The 7,397-nt window shown below is 40.2% G+C and overlaps 1 long non-coding RNA gene across 1 annotated transcript in view; it reads right to left on the reverse strand.

Moving 5' to 3' along the window:
* LOC306917271 overlaps positions 1-3,293 on the reverse strand; it is a 3,497-nt gene extending 204 nt beyond the window's left edge. Inside the window, exons 1-3 of the long non-coding RNA XR_013789132.1 lie at positions 2,926-3,293; positions 1,494-1,674; positions 1-1,193 (exon numbers count right to left, since the gene is read on the reverse strand). The exon at positions 1-1,193 is cut by the window's left edge and continues 204 nt beyond it. This is a non-coding gene — a long non-coding RNA (uncharacterized lncRNA). The remainder of the gene's footprint in view (positions 1,194-1,493; positions 1,675-2,925) is intronic.
* Between the last annotated feature and the right edge of the window lie 4,104 nt (positions 3,294-7,397).

Genomic DNA, 7,397 nt, shown 5'->3' on the forward strand with positions numbered 1-7,397 from the left:
ACCCCCGACACACTGTAAGGCTGGATTAGCAGCCCAGGTGCCCAGACAGCTACGACAGCCGTCTGGGCCTATATTTTTTAAGAAATGTATCCATTTTGATAATAAAATCTACATTAAATGTACTTGTAATTGAAATAAGTCTACATCAAACCTCTTCGCCAAACATAGACAATGTATTGTGACTCGTTGTGAGCTTGTAGATCTGTTCCTCCCAGAATATCGATGCTGGGGTTAAAGACTTCAAGTGGTTTCATTATACTGTCCATGAAACTGACCATGATACATACTGACTATAATACTACTCCCCATGATACTAGCATGATATCATGTGAGTGCATTATGCAGACTGATGATCAAGTTCAGTTTCACTTTTTCCACCCCTTTTCAACTATAGTCTCACCTCATAGCCTAGTAGCCAAAAAGTGAACACTCATTCTCACTCACTCAACAAAAAACACTCATTGGGGCTTAAAACGGCCATGCCCACTTGCCGACTGCATTGGCCGTTTTTAGCCCAATGAGTGTTTTTTTGCAAAACTAATGCTTGGAATGGATTCAGCATCATGAAAACCCCCTAGTTTGACATGTCACATGCTACATAAAGCATGATGAAATTTTGAATATTTTGCCTTCTATAGGTTGTTTAATGGTATGTTCACATATTATGCCAATTATGAAAATTGCTCAACATATGCAAGTTAGCATCCGGCAGTTTCTACATGCTGGGGATCCATACTAAACATTTCTAACATAAAACCTTGGTGTACTCAACATGTCCGGGTTCACAATGGGGCTCTATGGGCTGGCTACTAGACTATCACCTCCCTACCTACACAAATGCTTCATAGAATATCCATTTTCCTGTATAGTATCCATTTCAACCTATATTTGTAGAATTTATCCAAACAGAGTCAGAGAAAATGTGAGTTTCTCCCCTTCGTATATGTTTTGTACAGGAATGACAGCTTCTTGTGCCTTTTTCTCTTCAGGTGGGCCTTTATATGCTTAGGGTCTATAGATAGCGCACCTGCAGATTTAATTCTGCTGTCACAGAGTTTACAGTAGATGGCAAAGACTGTTCCCTCATGACAAAGTTCCACAAGATAGCCACACTTTCCATTCTCTTCAAGAATGGAGTCCTCCTTGTCAGCAGTGGGCACTGTGGGGTTGTCTTTGTCATCGTCGGGTGACTCCTAGGAACAGATAACAAAGACACGTCAAGCTGGACAGCAGGTACAATTAAACCAAATCTACAAGAGCAGCTGACCAGTTTAAATACATTTGAAACACTACAATCATGTTTCATATTGCTAGTGTAGTGGCAAAAAGCAATACATTCCAAATTAAGTAGTAGTACAGCATGGTGACTATGGCCTGCAGAATACAAACTGAGGCCTGGTAACAGATACAATAGATACAACCATTCCCGATTTTGCACAAATTGTTCTTTTTCTATGTGGCCTAATGCACATACCAAACTGGGGTTACAGTACCTTGAATGAATCCAGAGAGGCAGTCCGCCAGGGAGGCAGCCAGCGAGGCCCCCCCACATGGCATTTTTTTGTCTGGCCTTGATTCGAAGTACAGGCGATTTCTCTGGACGATACACAGACACCTACGGTAGTGACTCTTGGTGCTCATGACCGCACGAACTGACAACATCTCACAGATGATCTGGAATGAGGGAGGGATTGTTTTCGTCAATGAATACCAAGGGTGCAACAGTTACTACTGGCACTAAAGAGTTTCATATAATTGAAACAATGCAATTAGACGATCTACATTCTACAAGCTCACATGCATTGTGAGTTGGGCTTTTCCTTTTTTATAAATTGCGTGACACTGCTGAACAACAAAAGTATAAAATGGGTTTTAAGTGGTTAATCAGTAGATTTACATGATCAAATTAAAATAAATCAGATCAGGTACTTCTGGTGAGCATCACAATAGAACACAAGTTGAATAGTTGAACACTCCGTATTTCTTCTCCTGGAATGTGTTGTTTTGGACATGTATTTGTGTAACACTGTTGTTTATTGTTGTTGTTTATTCCTATCGTATTTTCTATCGCCACTGTCTGGCAGAAACCAGCGAACTCAATTTTTCAGGTTTTTCATACATTAGTGCTATTGAACACCCTTTATGTCTGTGTGTTGGTTCAAAAAAAGTCCACTTGAGCTGGATGTTTTATCATTTCCTAAAAAATGAACATTATGAAGTTAGGAGGTTTCTGCCCGACAGCAGATATGTTGTGCAGCACTTTGGTCAACCCTGGTTTTTAAATGTGCTCTAGAAATAAAATTGACTTGACTGGTTGACACGCCGAACTTAATGAAGTCAAGTACATTTTTATGTTTATGTTGCACGCTGTTGGAATACGCTCGAGTGAAATTCCACCACACAGTTTAGTCCGTATAGCTCAAGACGGGACCCCCAGAGGTCCAGAGGGTTCCCAGCTAAATGATTGATAGTTAAAACCAAATGAACCCTTATGCTCCGTTCACACTGGCAGATACAAAGATGCTGTGTATAGCTTTATATCTTTCGTATCTGCCACTGTGAACACAGCATGACAAGTCTGGTGGTCAAAGGAACATTTTTACACTCTAACTGGGCCCTACTGGGCCGACCCGAGGCTTTGCTGTGTTTTGAATGAATGTATGGGACCCGAATGGAAACAAGACCGCAAGGTCTTTCTTCGGTGCTATCCTTTTGGACCATTTGTGCTTGACTGTACCCCTGTACTGTTTGTTTGCATTTTATTGTCTAATAAAATTATCAATCAATCGTACCAGAACACAGAAGTTGACTGGCAGTCATTGCTATTTATATGTTGTTATATCACTACACAATGTTAGGGTGAATTCATGTCAAATTACTTAAAAAAAACTTTAGTTAAACTTGCAGAGTGACACATTATTTTACCTGGGTTTCATCTTCTGATAGTTACTTTAATGTTGACATGAAATAAAAATCCGGTTTAGTGTTTCATTAGCACGATCGTGACAAAGTAGCACATGTTTATAAACCACAGTAACATCACTGACGTGACGAATCCTTGGTATCTTCAAGCGACCGACACAACCTTTCTCTGCTGTTTGGAAAATCCTGGTGATGCAAAAAAATTTAATTCCCGGCCGCCTTCTCGTCCCACGGACCGATGGTTGGGAACCCCAGCTATACCTAACCTATAAACCTTTCAGTACCAAAGCCTACTTATAGGGTAGGGGCATATGGGCTAATCAAATAAAAAATAAATATCCTTTTCGTGAGGCATGGAGAATGTGCTCTAACACATCCAACCACAATGTTGTTGTTCTCACCATGCTGCGATTGAGAAGAACCAGGGTGTTGTGGACATTTCCGATTCGCTCGACCAATGTCTGGACCTCTGAGGGGGCGCTGGGCGTGTTAGGAACATGTCTGATCACCAACAGACGATTCCAGTGTACATTCTGCAAGACATTACATCATCAATTAACCACATGGAATCCCTATTGTGGGTATGGACTCATGATGTGTCAAATATGAAGTGCGTTACTAACAAATAAATTGTATTATTATTATTATTATTATTATTAATGTATAAATCCAACGCTATTTATATTTTTAATACAACTCTACTCTGATTCCATTTCGGAGCAAAACGATAACCACCCGTTGCCCGGCGACGAATCTAACCAATCAGGGTGCGATCAACCGGCCGGGGTATGGGATCACCAGAGCCATAGAAGCTCTGAGCCTCTATGCTCTGAGCCTATGCTCTGAGGGAACCTAGTCGGAACACCGTTTCTGATTGGTGGAGCTGCCCGTTGTAACCATGGTAGCGCCGCAGCGCGTTATTTAAGTTGGGCCAGAGCGTCACTGTCAGGTCGTCCCGTGTTGGTTATGACGTGGACGTCTGGTAGATTGTGACGTGGCGGCCCCGTGTCGGTGTGACGTTTCCGTGTTGACAGAATCACCGTTTCTGATTGGTGGAGCTCGCGGTAACCATGGTAGCGGCGTGGTCACATCGGTGTGACGTTGCTTTGTTGACAGAATCACCGTTTCTGATTGGTGGAGCTGCGCGGTAACCATGGTAGCGGCGTGATTTGTTTACACTGAACCAGAGCTGATCTGGAATAAAAGGGCAAGGGCTGTCAGCCTGTCACAGACAATCACCTTTGATTTAGTGTTAATGGAAATCCTGTCTACTAGTGCTAGCAAGCAGAATAGTCACACAAGTTTTACCAACTGTATTATGGTGGAAACAACTGACATGGAATCCTCCAGAATGGATCACAGCACTGTCACTGCTCCTGGTTCCAGCAAGGGGAGGACAGGAAAAGCAGCCTGTTTCGTTAAGGCGGTTAAGCATTTCTTTGGCAAATCAAAGACTACAGCTGATTCACATATCACCACCTCACCTCCATCACCCCGAGTTCAGAGTCAGGATAAATGGTTCACCTCAAGTTCCTCAACTGAGCTGTGGGAGAAGATGGAAGATAAACTGTTTGAAATCCAAGCAGACAAAATTAAAAACATGGAGAAAGAGATGAAGACCATGGACACAGTGATCTTCTGAATGAGACGGGAGATAAAGCAGCTAAAAGCAGAGAGCTTGCAGATGTGCACCACACTGGAGAGTAAAGATGAGCAGCTGAGAGACATCATGGAAAAGGACAAGCTGGAAAGACAGAACAGACCGTGTGTGTCAGATGCAGCAGCTCTACACCACATTGAAGAAACAGAGAAGAGCAGCAGCAGCAGCTGTAAAACGACATACACAATTACAATCTGGCTCCAGCCAAAGCAAAGGGCAACCTGGAGTGGGCGAGTGGGATCTGTGACGGTGCAGACTTGAAGAGGCTTCAAAAAGCAGGCAAACATCCTGCATTCTCACATGAACAAGCAATGGCCATCTCCCACCAGCAGTGGGTGTGCCTGCTCTTCAACAAGGGCTTTGTGGAGATCCAGATCCCCATGAAAATCTCAGAAGCTGCGTCGTCCTTGACAATGTCTGTGTGGGACCAGTTCTGAGGAGAGGATTCTACCACCACAGTCACTTGACAGTTTGTGGGTCTGAATATTGAGTTAATTGGCCTTCAATTACCACTACCACGAGATGTCGACAATCTATGAATTGCTATTGCCACTATGAACAGTAAGATTAGAGAATCATAACAATAAGGCTGAACTATGGTGACTTACTTGAATGTGCAGGTTGTATGACACAAAATACATTCATAAGGAAGAGGTGTTACACCAACTTTTATAAATATGAATGTGATTTAGGGATGTGATTCTACTGAAGCACTTAACACTGAAATACTGAACACAATGATCTGCTGGTCAGACTAGGTCAATAAATGTATATAATCTGTTTTACCACTTTTATAAATATTGTTATAAATTATCTTAACTTTGTTGATGTTTGAATTATAAAATAAAATTGTTGCGTTTTATTCACGTCTGTCTTTGCATTGTCTTTGTTTGTCTTTGTATTTGTATGAAAGATATTTTATACAAATATATTATTTTATTTACCAATGCACCCTCAATTAAATTCAATATTATGGTCTTATTCATCTCAGTGAACATATTTTAATGGTAGTCAGATAATATAATAATTATCTTTATTATATTAATTTAAAATGGCCGGTGTAGTCGGTTGGTTGTATAGGAAAACGTTACGACTACATTTTACAATTGGCCCCAATATCTACACCTACAGTGTAAAATGTGGTCCTCGTAGGTCAATTTTACACTCAGATCTCAATAGACTTGACTGCATCCAATACTGCATCCACACAATGTAGGTTTCTTGCAAGCAACATAAAGAAACTACCGTAGATAGATTATCTAATTTCAGACATACTACCAATCTGTTCACACTGTTAGACAGTAAGGTTCATATCCTACCTGATTTTTTTCAAATAGTAACATAACTACAACCTACAGTATACATTGTGTCTCAATAGCAGCTTCATAATCTTTCCATCCTAGTAGTCTCAAACTGTTATTCAAACGAAAAATTGTGTGAAGCGCTCTTATCATCATCAGAATCAGAATCACTTTATTTGTCATTTTCCTATGTACTTAAATACAAAAGAACATGAAATACCGTTTCCCCTCAGTTATTGGCAGTGCAACATAAAACATAGAGCCTATTTAAAAAACACAAAACAAAAACATGGACAAACATTTAAAAAGAGCCCCAGTATGTATGTATGTATCATACATCATCACATTCCGGGCAATAAATTGGCGTCCTCACTTTTTAAGCCCTCGGTCAATCAAATCATAACTATGGGGTGCACACGCACACAGAGCTGGGCATAGGAGCAAAAATAGTGAAAATGTTTTAATATTTGCTCATAACATGCAATGTGTTGTGATCTTGTAGCTCCCCATTAGACACCTTATGTTTAGTGACATAACTCCATGAGTAGGGATAAAATTGTGTTGTTTTTAAATAATATTAGCAGTTATATTTATTTTCTTCTTCAGTTACTATAATCCATGATGTAGTATTCCTTATTATACTTTTAATATAGTACAAGTTATTATTAGCACTGCAGTAGTATCACTAGTATTATACTGTATACATTTTTATATAATTTTGGGGGCATTTTCTGCCTTTATTGATAAATATACAGTTGACTGACAGGACATGCATTTCATGATAATGATAATGAATGTATGTATACATCACTTTCCCAAACAAAGTTACAAAGAATACTTTATTGGCAGTTTAAAAAGTGCTTTACATACCGTATGCAGGAGCAGCAAATAACAATACAGGTTAAAACAGCATACATAAAAATCAACACAAAAACAATTAAAAAGCAGATATCAAAGCTGAAGGAGGCCGAACCAAAGATAGGTTTTTACAAGTGAAGACACTTGTTATTTTGCTAGCCTCAGCTCCTAACTGACCCTCCCAGTGCCCACCTCCCTCATATTAACAGAACCCCTACGGTCTCCGAGGCTACCCTCACATAAGTGTGTAGCAACCGTTACACACCTGGAGGGTTTCTTATTTGAGCTCTTGACAAACTCCACCACGTCCTTGACTGAGAGAACGACTCCCACACCTCCTGACTGGAACACCACAGAACACGTGTTCAGAGGACACAACTGTGAGACAAAGAGGAGAGCAAGGACAATCTGTTTTTTTTTTGTTGGTGTCGTTACTGGAAAAAAATAATCTTTTGGAAAACAGTATATTAGGTCACAAAGTAGATTTGAGATTCCATGAGGAATGTCATTATGTGGTAAAGTAGAAACCATTACCTCAATCTGACAATAGATGGCAGACTAAACAGCACAGAAAACATTAACACAACCAAGATGACTAGACTACACACAACATTATAACAATGAATACATCCGTCATCACTATCATGTTTATAGCA

This window comes from Electrona antarctica (assembly GCF_951216825.1).
Source record: "Electrona antarctica genome assembly, chromosome: 24".
Taxonomy (NCBI): domain Eukaryota; kingdom Metazoa; phylum Chordata; class Actinopteri; order Myctophiformes; family Myctophidae; genus Electrona; species Electrona antarctica.